Raw genomic sequence first — 12,075 nt, forward strand, 5'->3', positions numbered from 1 at the left:
TTATCTGGCAAATTTTTGAGGATGTTACAAGGTTTCTGGACAGTAAGTGAGATATGAACCCTAGCATTATTACTTGGTAAAAATAATCTTTAATTTTAAGGGAATTAGTGTTCCAGTGAATTGGAGAGCAATTTTGAAATCTCTAAAGGCCTCTCAGCATGATTATATTTGCGTACAGGAAATGCATCTGCAGAGGGGATCAGGAGAGAATGAAACATAGGGTGTTCTCAACAGCTGTGCCAAAACACAATGGAGTGGACATCTTCTTGAGAAGGGAACTGTCATTTATGGTGGAAGGCAGCAAAATAAGATAGGGAGTTCCAATTTCTGATAGTGACTGATTTTCGGTTTGGGTACTGTTGCAACAATATACTCCTTAATACTGCCCAAGACATGTTGCTGAAGGGTTTCTTGGAGATGCTATCAGGAGATTGGCATAAAGATCTGGATAGAAAATACATGTTAGACCTGGCATCCTTGGTGTGGTTTACCCTAACTTTTTGTTTTGAGGCCTTCTGTTTTTGCTGCCTTTGTTTTTGCTGACTTAGTACTCAGCACACTTTACCACTGCTAAACAGTGCTAACGTGCTTGTGCTCTCTGCTCAAATTGGCCTATACAAAATGTATTTACTCATACGTCCCTAGCAAAGTGCACTCACTACATGTGCCACGGGCCTGTTAATTAAGGGACACATTTACAAACCCCATACACCACCAGTGTCACTTTTCGTGATGCACCAGTGGCACAAAGTGCAGGCCCATATCTACAGGACCATGAAAAGCCACTTTGCGTGCCTTCTAGATATGGCTTAAAGAAATTCAGCCCAAGTCACTGTGTTGCCTTACACTGCATCAGGGAAGTGTACTCTGGGTGTTGCGGTGGGTGTTTCCACGTTACACCTATGGGTTTTGACGCATCCCCAGATTTACAAGAATCTGTAAACCTGGGAATGAGTCAAAGTTGTATGCATCACCAGGGCAGATGCAACAATGAGAAAGATCTTTATTTCTCATCGCTGTTTCTCTCTTTCTATGTGTGATGCATTCAGCAGACATATAAAAAGGAAAATGCCTCCCAGCATTGTTTTTGTGCAGGAAGGTGTCCCTTGCTTCTTGGTGCCCCTTGCTAGGCAGCAATGTGTTCGCCAGCGCAGGGGAAAAGGACAGAAATAAACTGTATCTTGTAAATACTGTGCATTTCTGCTCTTTCCATATGGCACAGGCCATCGCAGCAAGGCCACTTGTTGCACTGCCCTGCACCAAACGGGTTGTAAATATGCCCCTAAATGCTACTAGTGGGCCTGGAGCACTGATTGTGCCACCCACTTAAGCAGACCTTTAAATAAGCCTCAGAGCCGCCATTGCCGAGCCTGTGTGTGCAATTTACATTGCCATTTTAACCTGGCAAAGTAAACCTTTTGCCATACCCAAACCTTCCTTTTTAATATATATGTCGCCCATATAGTAGGCTCTGGACAGCCCCAAGGGCAGGGTGCAGTGTATCTACAATCCTGGGCACATACTTTTACGTTTTACATGCCCTGGTAGTGAAATACTCTAAATCGTTTTTCACTTCACCACAGCATTAACAGTGGGACCTTTTCAGAGGTGGAGAGAGGAAGAGTGTAGGATGATAGAAAACTTGCTTTAAGGGACATGGTGAAGTCCATTAAGAGATATAAGCTGGAATTTCAGGTAGACTAGTGGGAGAGGCTCTGCTATTCCCAACTGAGACAGTGGGATCTCAAATCAAGGGATATGCAGGCAGCCAGCAGAGACAGAGACCCCCTTGAGATCCTGGACCCTGAATTGATGGGCTCTAAAGGTGTATTTTTGCAATGCTCCGTGATGTGTTAGCCTGTTTTTTCAGGGTCCATATGTCAGCAATGGAATCATCTATGAACAAACAACCCTCAATGCAGAGGGGTACAATATCAATTTCCCACCGTACGCTGGCTTGACTTCATCTCATGTACATTAATGTTTGTCAGGAATTCAAAATTGATGCAGTGCGAGGGAGGATGCTTTATATGTTTGGGGTGGGTACCCCAAGCTGATGCAGTTCTGAAACGGGGTGGCAAAGTGTTACAATATTCTTTTGAATTCATCACCCCTTTCAATTCCTGTGTTGGGTCTGAGGCTGACAGGATAGCAGGATCTATTCAAACATTACTACCATTTGGTTTTGCAGTGCCTAGGAGCAGCAAAAACGGCCATATCTTTTAAGTGGAAAAGACAGAGCCTCCACTATTGACCCAGTAGTACTACAGGTTACGGACAATCATGGCACTTCAATGCCTGGTCGGTAACCTGGAAGGGACTCTTACGATGCTTGAGGGAAAGTAGAAACCTTTACTTGATCATATGTATCAAGGTCTCTTTAATATGGTATTCCCTTCAAGATGGAGAGCTTTGGGTCTCTTTCATGGTGTTATTATTGGAAAGAAATGGTCTAGCAAATCTTTTTATCACAGTGTTTACCATGGTTAACAAATGATAAATCTGGGCTCTTTTCACTTACACTTCTTGTACCTAAATAACCATATTAGGATTCTGTGACTTTGTTCAGATTCTTCATTGCTTATTGCTGTAGAAATTGTAGTATGTACCCACTTTGAATAGAATGTGATAATCCTGACTTTTGGGAGGATGATTTAACCCAGTGGTTCCGAGCCTGTGGTCTGTAGCCCCTAAGGGTCCGCAAATCCTCCTCAGGGGGTCTGTGACGTTTTAGAAAATTAAATGATATTACTAGTTTATTCAAGTGTATATATATATAAAGTAGCTAAATGTGCAATTGTAAATTTAAAAACATACTGTAAATGTCAAGGAATTTGAAACTGGAGGCTAAAAATGAAATTAGTATTTTTAGACTGATTCATGGGAGCAGTGCAGGTGCATCAAACAGAATTTAGTATGGGTAATGTGTGGCTTCAGTTGAATTTAGAAAAGCGCCACCCTCCCTATTAAAATTAAAATGTTTATTAATTATTTTATTTATCTGCAAATTTTTTAAAAAGTGTTATCATTTGTGTATGTGTTTGATAGAATGCATAGACTACTTATGGGTAATGTCATTACTCTAAGTCCAGACTTCCCTGTTCTGGTCAGTACATCATTTTGTAACGAGAGGATCAGGGAAGGGAACAAGGAGGTAATGCATAGATTACTTATTGGTAATGTCACTACTCTGAGTCCAGACTTCCCTGTTCCAATCATTATGAAATGATGTAATGATAGGAACAGGGAAGGGGGCGAAGAGGTAATGCTTACTTCTGTATTTTTGTGTACTGTTTTACAGTTAATATTCTCGACAATAATTAGGCTTGGGTCCAGTAATGACTCAGTGGGTGGGTCCCTGGATTCTAATAATGATTCATGGGCGTCCCCGGGTTCCAGTAATGTTAAAGTGTGATTCACAGAAGTCACAAGGTTGGGAACCACCAATTTAACCAATTGAAGTGTTATGTCTAGTAGAATATATTTCTAATTTATACTACATTCACATATCTTATTACTATTGACCCATTCTGACTCAGAATTGCCATCAACCAATTATTTTTCTTTTCCACACTAGTACTTTTATTTCCAGCAACAATATTCTTTTATTTTCATACTCTCTATCCTAACATGCTAATTTTTAACCACAAACTGTATTTTAGGCATTAAGATTTCTTATGTTTTCAAACTCTGCTTCAGTTCTTTTACTCAGATATGAGATGGAGCCCCATCATACCTTGAGCTGTTTCCTCTGCTTTCTCTGGGTTTTTAGAATGTACATACTGCTTAATCAAACACTGTTCAAACACATTTGACTATTTCCCCAATGGCAGGGGAGAGCGAGAAAGGCAGCCGAGCTAGAGCTCAAGATTTGATATAAAATGCACATCAATAACAACAAAGATGAACTCCTCAAACATATCCAGCACTACACCACCAATCAGTCGACCTTCTACAAGATAATGCCAAATTCACTGATCTTTTGACAAGTCAGGTTAACTGTCAGTCTTATCAAATTTGTGCCAAACCACTGAATTAAACTCATGTCACAGAGGGTGGTGAGGAAGCAAGAATGGCAAATGGGAGAGGGTGAGAAAGAGGAACACGTAGGTGTAAGTACAGAGGGGAGACTGCTGGAAGTCACAAACACTCTTGTAGAGTGCTTAAACAAAAATAAAAAACCATCACCTAAAAAATGAGCAGTGGAAGGACCCAAGTAATGTGTCCATGCTTCAAGAGAGGGACAAACCCAAGAAGAGAAAGGAAAGCCTACAGAAGCTGATGAATAAGAAACAAGCAAATTAGAGAGACAAAGAAGCAAACCAAAGGTAAGCAATAGACAGCCTCTAAGCCCACTGTTAGCTATCAACGTCTTGCAACAGATAGTGCATGCAATTTCTTAGGGAAGATCAAAAAAACAAGAACTTACTACTTAAGTAAAGGAAAATATTTGAAAAACATGGAAAAAAAATCTGAGTGAAAAAATAAGTAAAACCCAAAACATGTAGCATGGAAGTGAAATATGAATTTTTGGGTCATATTAATGAACAATTAGTACAAATATAAAGTCCTGTGCCCTCAACGCATTCTTCAGGTCGAGCGCACAGGCGCTCTGGCCTTTTGTAATCTGTCTGTGGGCTTTTAAACACACCCACCGCACGCCCATCACTATCACTCGTTTATGGGCTTGCCTTTCAAAAATCCTTTATTATCATTGGTAAATACTTTACGTTTGTCCCTCCTTGGGGCAGTGTTTTACCGCATTGGACATCGACCCTGTTACATGCATAACTGCACGTTTGCTGATACGTTTGACTGCGAGCAAACTTCTTTTTCCCTTTTGTGTATCTCCTATGCGCTCATGCTGTGGCTCTTTGAATCGGCTCGCGTATGTCAACTGTTTTAGTTTTCATTTTCAATTCATGTGGCAAGAAAAGTACAATTAGGAATTAACAATGCCATTAGCTCTAACTCGAGCAAATGCGAGACCCACTGCTTTGCAAATGCTTGTTAAATATTAAGCTGGGCATTTCAGGGACGATTCAAAAAGGTGTGTATCAGTATATAAAAGAGTACTTCTGTAGTACTATTCTCTGTATCCATCAGTGCTTTTGTAAATCTTTCCAAATATTCTATGCTTTTCACATCATTTTGGTTTCTACTGCCTATCCTTACCTGTTCCTATTCAAACAGTTCAACAGAAGAACGGCTATTTTCTGCTTGTGGAGTTGAACGACTTTTTTGGCAGTTTGACAGGCAAAGGGAAATACAAAAAGAGGAACAGTTGTTTTCCTTTTTTCTTTTAATGCAATTGAAAAGACACACTGCCAAGGGACGCTCTGACCAGTGTTTGTAATGAAAAATAGAAGTGCAGGTATCTCTGTATCAGAGTACCTGCTTGTTTCTGTGAAGTACTGGTACTCTCTAATTAAAAGTATTACGTTTTTCTTGAAAAGAGCAGGTTCTCTCCCTCAAAATAAAAAAGTGCCGGTACTCAGTACGGACAGTACCGGCGCATTTAAAGCACTGACTACGACTATTCAAACAATGCTTTACACGCAAGTGCTTAATGGTGCCATTTAGGCATGTCTTTATTTATAATGCTGATTGCTATTTTACAGAGTTGTGGACATACAGGTGGGTATCTTAAATGCTGCTCGGTATTTTGACAGCTGGCCACTTAGAAGGGCAAAGGGAAAATATATTAAATGAATACTGTAAAATAGCTCAGGGAGAATCAGTTAAGGTGGCCTCAGAATGTAGAGGGAAGGTAACATGCGAATGTCTATAAACCTTCATACACATAAATTCAACAAAAAATGGAATTCATCACTGAGGGGTCTGTTGTGGCACAGGACATGAACTTAATAATGTAATGATGTTAGAAATGGGAGGATTTATGCGCCAAAGGAAAAAGCCAGTCAGGCTTCTAAAGAGAGAAAGAGCCTTGTTAACTTAGGGCCTGATTCTAACTTTGGAGGACGGTGTTAAACCGTCCCAAAAGTGGCGGATATACCACCTACCGTATTACGAGTTCCATAGGATATAATGGACTCGTAATACGGTAGGTGGTATATCCGCCACTTTTGGGACGGTTTAACACCGTCCTCCAAAGTTAGAATCAGGCCCTTAGTGGTGTTTTTCTTTCATCTAGAGGTGCTTTTGTGCTCCTTAAACCTAGTTTTGATTCTCCTTGTTGTACACCCAAATCTTAGATTATTACATAGATAAGTAAAGGTACACATGATGTTTTGTGAGTTACAATTGGTATGTGATCTCAGTATCCACTGAGTTTTGAGTCCCAAGTTGTTTTCTTTGTTTTCTGTGTTCACAAGTTACAATTACCACAGGGGACGTGTGTAGTGATTTGTCCTGAAGGCTTTCATTTGTCAACTAGACAGTCTCGGCTGTCTTATAAGAACCCCATTCCTAAATGATTCAAAGCTTAATCAAATCGTAATAAACAATAGAGACTGGGAGTCACTTTCAGAATTAAAGAGCAATAATGAGCGAATATTTAAAAGGTAACGCAGCCCCAAAAGTCCTTATAGAAAGAAACTAACCCCAGAATTTTCTGGACAATGACTGGTTTTAATCATCAAAACATCTAGACAACGTTCAGATGTCCCACTGATTAAGATCAAGACAAGTGAGGAACTACTCAAACCTTAAATGTTGATTACTACTTTTATGAAAAAACGCGATCGATGAAAGCAAAAATAATATAACAGAGTTTAAAGATGTTCTTACCCAGTCGAAGAGCAACAAGTTCCAACAGGATTTTAAATGGTTCTCGCTATAAGAATTTTTTCCATATTCAAGAGTAGATTTCCAACCCAAAAGTTCACAATGAGGGAGTCAAATCTACGATTAATGAGCACAGAAGCACCATCAGGCGCAAAAAATAATATCTCTAAGTTAACTAGGCACTTTCTTGAATTAGGCTATTCTGAAAACAATTTGAAGTGGTTGGTACTAGAGAAATTGAACAATAACATGATCGGCATTGGCTAGAAGCTGTTACATCACATACAGTGGTGGACTTATCGCCTTCAGACATATAAACATGGCCTGAATAATGAAGCTGTTTTGATCCAACTGTAGAATTTAATATACTTATTCTTATAAAGTGGAGGGGCTCATAAATAATTATCAGAAAAAATAAACAAAAATATTACTTAGTACATTGGAGATACGAGAACACCCAACCCCTTCCTGGGGAACTGCTAGGATACAGTGACCATCACCCAAAAATAAAACCAGACCAGTAAAAAATAAGGTTAATCTAAGGTCTCCTTTGTTTAAGACAACATAATGCTATTAGTAAATCAATTCATTGACTGCGTGTACATATGATTATATATACATTTTTGGAGAAAAACATCAAGACATATATGATGGTACATATCATGCATGTTCAAAGTAAAAAAAGAGGGAGGACTAGGAGCCAATGAGGTTCCAGTAACTGGACTCCGTAGACAGTAATACAGTAAACAAGGAAGGTAGCATCAAATATGTGGGTTTAGTCAAGTTTAGTACATTCAGGTCGACATGTATAGCATCCTTGAGTCCCAAAAAGGATCAGCAGCACTTCTTCAGGACCTAAGAATAAAAAAGGAATATGCCCTACCCCACACCTAAAATGTGATGAGCAAGTGTAGGTATTCCCCGAGAAGAAAATACCTGGTCTAGTAGTTAAAAATTGATCGTCCAACTCTATGGATCAATCAAAGCAGGCCCCATAAATTGGAAATAGAGGTTAGAGCTCAGCTGCTAAGTGGCTTCTGCGCATGGAGCGCAAGAGAGCTACCCTTCTCTGTTTGCCTGGTGCAAGATTGCTTTGAAGGGCGAGAAACATGTCGACCTGACTACACTCAGCCTGACTACACCCATCGATTTGAGGCTACCCAGGCACATTACATACCAGATTGAGTGGTTCAAGTGGTTGAACTGTGGTTACTGGGTCATTAGAGATTCCGTGTGTGCAAGGCCGCTCACCTTAAGGTAGAATTACATAGCATGAGAAGAGAATAAATAAAGATTGCATTATGATTTTCTTCTGTTTTCAAGTGTTTGACTACATGGAAATGTCTCCTCCCTCTATGAGCTAGGTGCCAAAAACCGAAGATGAGTTAGTTAGGCCGCCACTTATGTATACACAGGATTAACCTACCTGCTATCCATATGTCTGCACTTGTAGCTGTGTGCATTTAGATTTATAAGTGATTCTTGGATTTTATATAGTGTGTTGTGTTCACAATAGTATGGGCTTTCACTGCAGTATGTGTGCTTTGCCGTGATCACAGGCTCGACGTGCGACAATGAAGATAAGCTGACAACAAGAACAACGAAAAGTCAAAAATTAACTATGTTTTTTACATTTCAGAGGTAACAATATATTGAACAAAATAGGTATGAGAGTATTTGGTCTTTATTGCTAAGTAAGTGCTTTCACAAACAACTGCACATAGGCAAGGATTATAGTGACTCTGAGAAAAGCCGGAGACCTTGTTTGGGCTTGTTCAAACTGGCTGAAACACGTAGGCAAGTGAACCATTGTCTGTTCATAAGACATACAAACTCTTTATATTTTATTCATGGCACCAGGTATCTCTGTAATAAAATGAGATATCTTGGTGGCATACCAATATTCATTGTTATAAAAACAAGCATTTGCAGTGCAATAAGTCTCGTCTTTATAAGAGTTAGAGCTCTTGGTGTTGTAAATGACAATGTCTTTTACCTATGTGTTTTGGTTTTGAGTGTAGTAGATGTATGAACAGATCTGCAGCTGCAGCACTGTCTAAAGGACTAAGAATGGGGAATTACCACTGGGAACAGACACAGCTGCAGCACTGCCTTGAGGACTTAGAATGGAGGAGTTACTGAGGGAACAGAGAAGCAGCTGCAGCAGTGTCTACAGGACTAAGAATGACGAATTACCACTGGGAACAGAGAAGCAGCTAGCAGCACTAACTAGAGAACCTAGAATGAGGAATTACCATTGGGACCAGAGAAGCAGCTAGCAGCACAGCCTAGAGGACTTAGAATGAGGATTTACAGCCAATCCCAGAGAAGCAGCTTGCAGCATTGTCTAGATGACTTAGAATGAGGATTTACTGACAAAATCAGAGAAGCAGCTTGCAGCACTTCCTAGTGGACTAAAAATGAGGAATTATCACTAGGACCAGAGAAGCAGCTGCAGGGCTGTCTAGAGGACTTAGAATGATGAATTACCACTGGAACCAGGGAGCAGCTGCAGCATTGTCTATGGGAATAAGAATGAGGAGTTACCACTGGGAGCAGAAGAGCAGCTAGCAGCACTGTCTAGAGGATGCAGAATGCAGGATTACCACTGGGACCAGAGAAGCAGCTAGCAGCGCTGTCTAGAGGACTCAGAATGAGGAATTACCATTGTCTCTAGACAAGCAGCTAGCAGCACTGTCTGGAGGATTTAGAATGAGGAATTACCACTGAGACGAGAAAAGCAGCTAGCAGCACTGCCTAGAGGACTTAGAATGAATAATTATCGATGGGGCTAGAGAAGCAGCTTGTAGCATTGTCTTGAGGACTGAGGGAACTGAGCACTCAAAGGAGGGACATTTAGACAAATGTACCAATAAAAATGAAGTATTTAAGACAAGCACAACAAAGAATGAATGGCAATAGTGGGCGTGGTTAAATCCCATAGACTGAATACAGCATATCTTGCAGACAGCGCAAGTGTGCTGCCTAGGCTTGACCTAAAAATAGATCCCTGCTCTTATCCAAAAACATATTGTTTATCACAAGCTCCCAAGTAATGGTTTTACCCATTTGAGTAATACTAATGAAGAATGCCACTATTAATCATGGGTGAGATGTCTTCTCCTAATATAAATATGCACCACTGTAATGGTATGAGATTCCAGAGTGAGGTAATCCCTGTTCATGAGACCACACACCTTTGTGTGTTTAGATGTTTGAGATATGGAGAACTTGTGTAGGCTCATTTCTCTCGCTCTCATGATTGGTGTGTATAGTATTAAAATTGGTAGGTGAAAAGTTCTACCTGCTATTGGCATCAAAATAAAAGCATAATATGTGTCAATAATGGCCTTACTGAGCTGCTGCATGAAGAAATAACAAGCAATAGTAAAAAAAAGTAGTGACAGATGCCATAAAGGGTTGCAAAAAGTGGCACTAAAATTAGTACCATATTTTAACAGACAATCTAACCTATAATGACATAAGGAGAGTTTTTAAAGAGATGTCATTCATCCTGAATAGGAATTCACCAACTGAACAAGATTTGCTCCTCATAAAAAGGACTAAAATAAACACAGGAAGTTGTTTTCAAGGTACTTTAAAACATAGCCTTGATTCTGAGTTCATAGGTGAATTGTGCTTCCTGTACAAATGGCGGTATGCCTATGGACTTGAATTATGAAATGTGTAGTAGTTATCAAACCCACAGCATTTTCCCCTGGTAGACTGGCAAACGTTTTAAAAGTAGGTGGGGCTCTGAGTTCTCCTTCTTTCTGTGTATGAGGTGGGACTGGGTTATTTACCACACATGGTACATACCACAACCCAGGATCTCTGAGTTATACAGGACACAGAACGTACACCATTTTGTTCCACCATACTCGGAATCACGCTCTAAGACAGGAAGGCAGAATACATTGATGTATTGTAATGGATGTAATCAATAACACAAGGTTATCTAAATAAATGTCACCAGCCAAAGGAGCGTACATGTGCTTTACAAACTCAGGCCCCAAGTCACATAGCTTTACTATGAGTAAGTGTGACTTACTCTTAAAAATCTGAAGCTATCGAACACCCAAGTAAGATCCAACTACTCAAAAAAATATTTTATGGACCTGGCCCTATGTTTTACAGTGCTGTTAGACATCCATAACATTCACTCTAATTCATGCACTTAGTGCAATAAAAGGTGGTTGTAGAACTAGCTTCCCATCTTATTGACCTAACCAGCCTTCTCAGCGTTGCCCAATTTACTTGGTTCAAAAATAATATGCTAAGGTTTTTACTCAAAGTGATCTTTTGATTCTGCCAAACCAAGTATCAACAAGATCCCAAAGGGAATTCAGTGGTGAACAGAAGAAACTAGACCATGGCAAGTCCTTTCTAATCATTTGAACCTGCAGTGAAAATGTAGCTACTTACTTTGCAATACTGACAGCGAACTGTGGAAAAGTACTGCTTCTTATATGAAAGCATTGAAATCAATCTATGCCCTAAGGTTTCTAACTATATTCTAAAATTGATATCCATTGAAATTTTCAAATGCTTTAAACATTCTTTCTAAATGTTCAGTTCTAAGTGGTACAGTAGATTATGTAAACATCTGTGGCTGCCTTCTCTGCTTGAAAGCTGCAAAATTTCAAATCCACTATAAGTATTGATAACTGGACAAAGAAAAACTGTAACTGAATTTGCTTATTTAGCAACTTGAGTTGTTCTGAGATCTCATCAAATATTTTAAATGCTGCCTTTTTTCTCACGTTGATCCCGAATAATGTGGGAACTAATAATGTGGGAACGACAAAGGAAATCAATATCCAAGGTTCTTGGCATGTATTACCAGGCTTATGAGGCTCTATAAAATTGTTTTTTTAAACAAGCAATCGTAGCTGAGAATTATGAAATGCACACCGAATATTTTGATTATTATGAACACTGTCAATTAACTAGTGGAATGTGAAATGTCTTGAGCTACGCCAAGTAAAATCAGTAAATTCAAAACACTGCAAATTGTCAAGCCTTTTCGCTTTTCATTGAGTCCTAGAGAGTCAGTAGTAACACTGACAGTATCGAACCTGCAGCATATTCCCTTCAATTTCCCCTTTCCTAAAGTGATCTTAGTCATTTGGAAACCTCCATGTAATAAGTGGGGGTTTTTGACAAGTCTTTTCTCCCATAGTCTATGTTTTTCTCTCTGGGTGTACACAGTTTTCACCACTGTCAGGAGAACTCTTTTCAAAATGGATTGAGCTACTGTCACCATGGCCCTAGTGGGGTGTGTATTGGAGCAAAACATGTACTAAAGTGATCATTCTAACCAGTGAT

At 39.6% G+C, this 12,075-nt stretch overlaps 1 protein-coding gene across 3 annotated transcripts in view; it reads right to left on the reverse strand.

Moving 5' to 3' along the window:
• Window positions 1-12,075, reverse strand: part of IL7 (interleukin 7) — a 76,235-nt gene that overhangs the window by 43,461 nt on the left and 20,699 nt on the right. Inside the window, exon 3 of one of the 3 annotated variants that reach the window (XR_011200977.1) lies at window positions 6,751-6,864. The exons of the other annotated variants lie outside the window; for them this stretch is intronic. The gene's annotated coding sequence lies outside the window, so the exon portion shown is untranslated. The remainder of the gene's footprint in view (window positions 1-6,750; window positions 6,865-12,075) is intronic. 3 annotated transcript variants of the gene reach the window in all.

The sequence above is a fragment of the Pleurodeles waltl genome, chromosome 2_2 (genome assembly GCF_031143425.1).
Source record: "Pleurodeles waltl isolate 20211129_DDA chromosome 2_2, aPleWal1.hap1.20221129, whole genome shotgun sequence".
NCBI lineage: Eukaryota > Metazoa > Chordata > Amphibia > Caudata > Salamandridae > Pleurodeles > Pleurodeles waltl.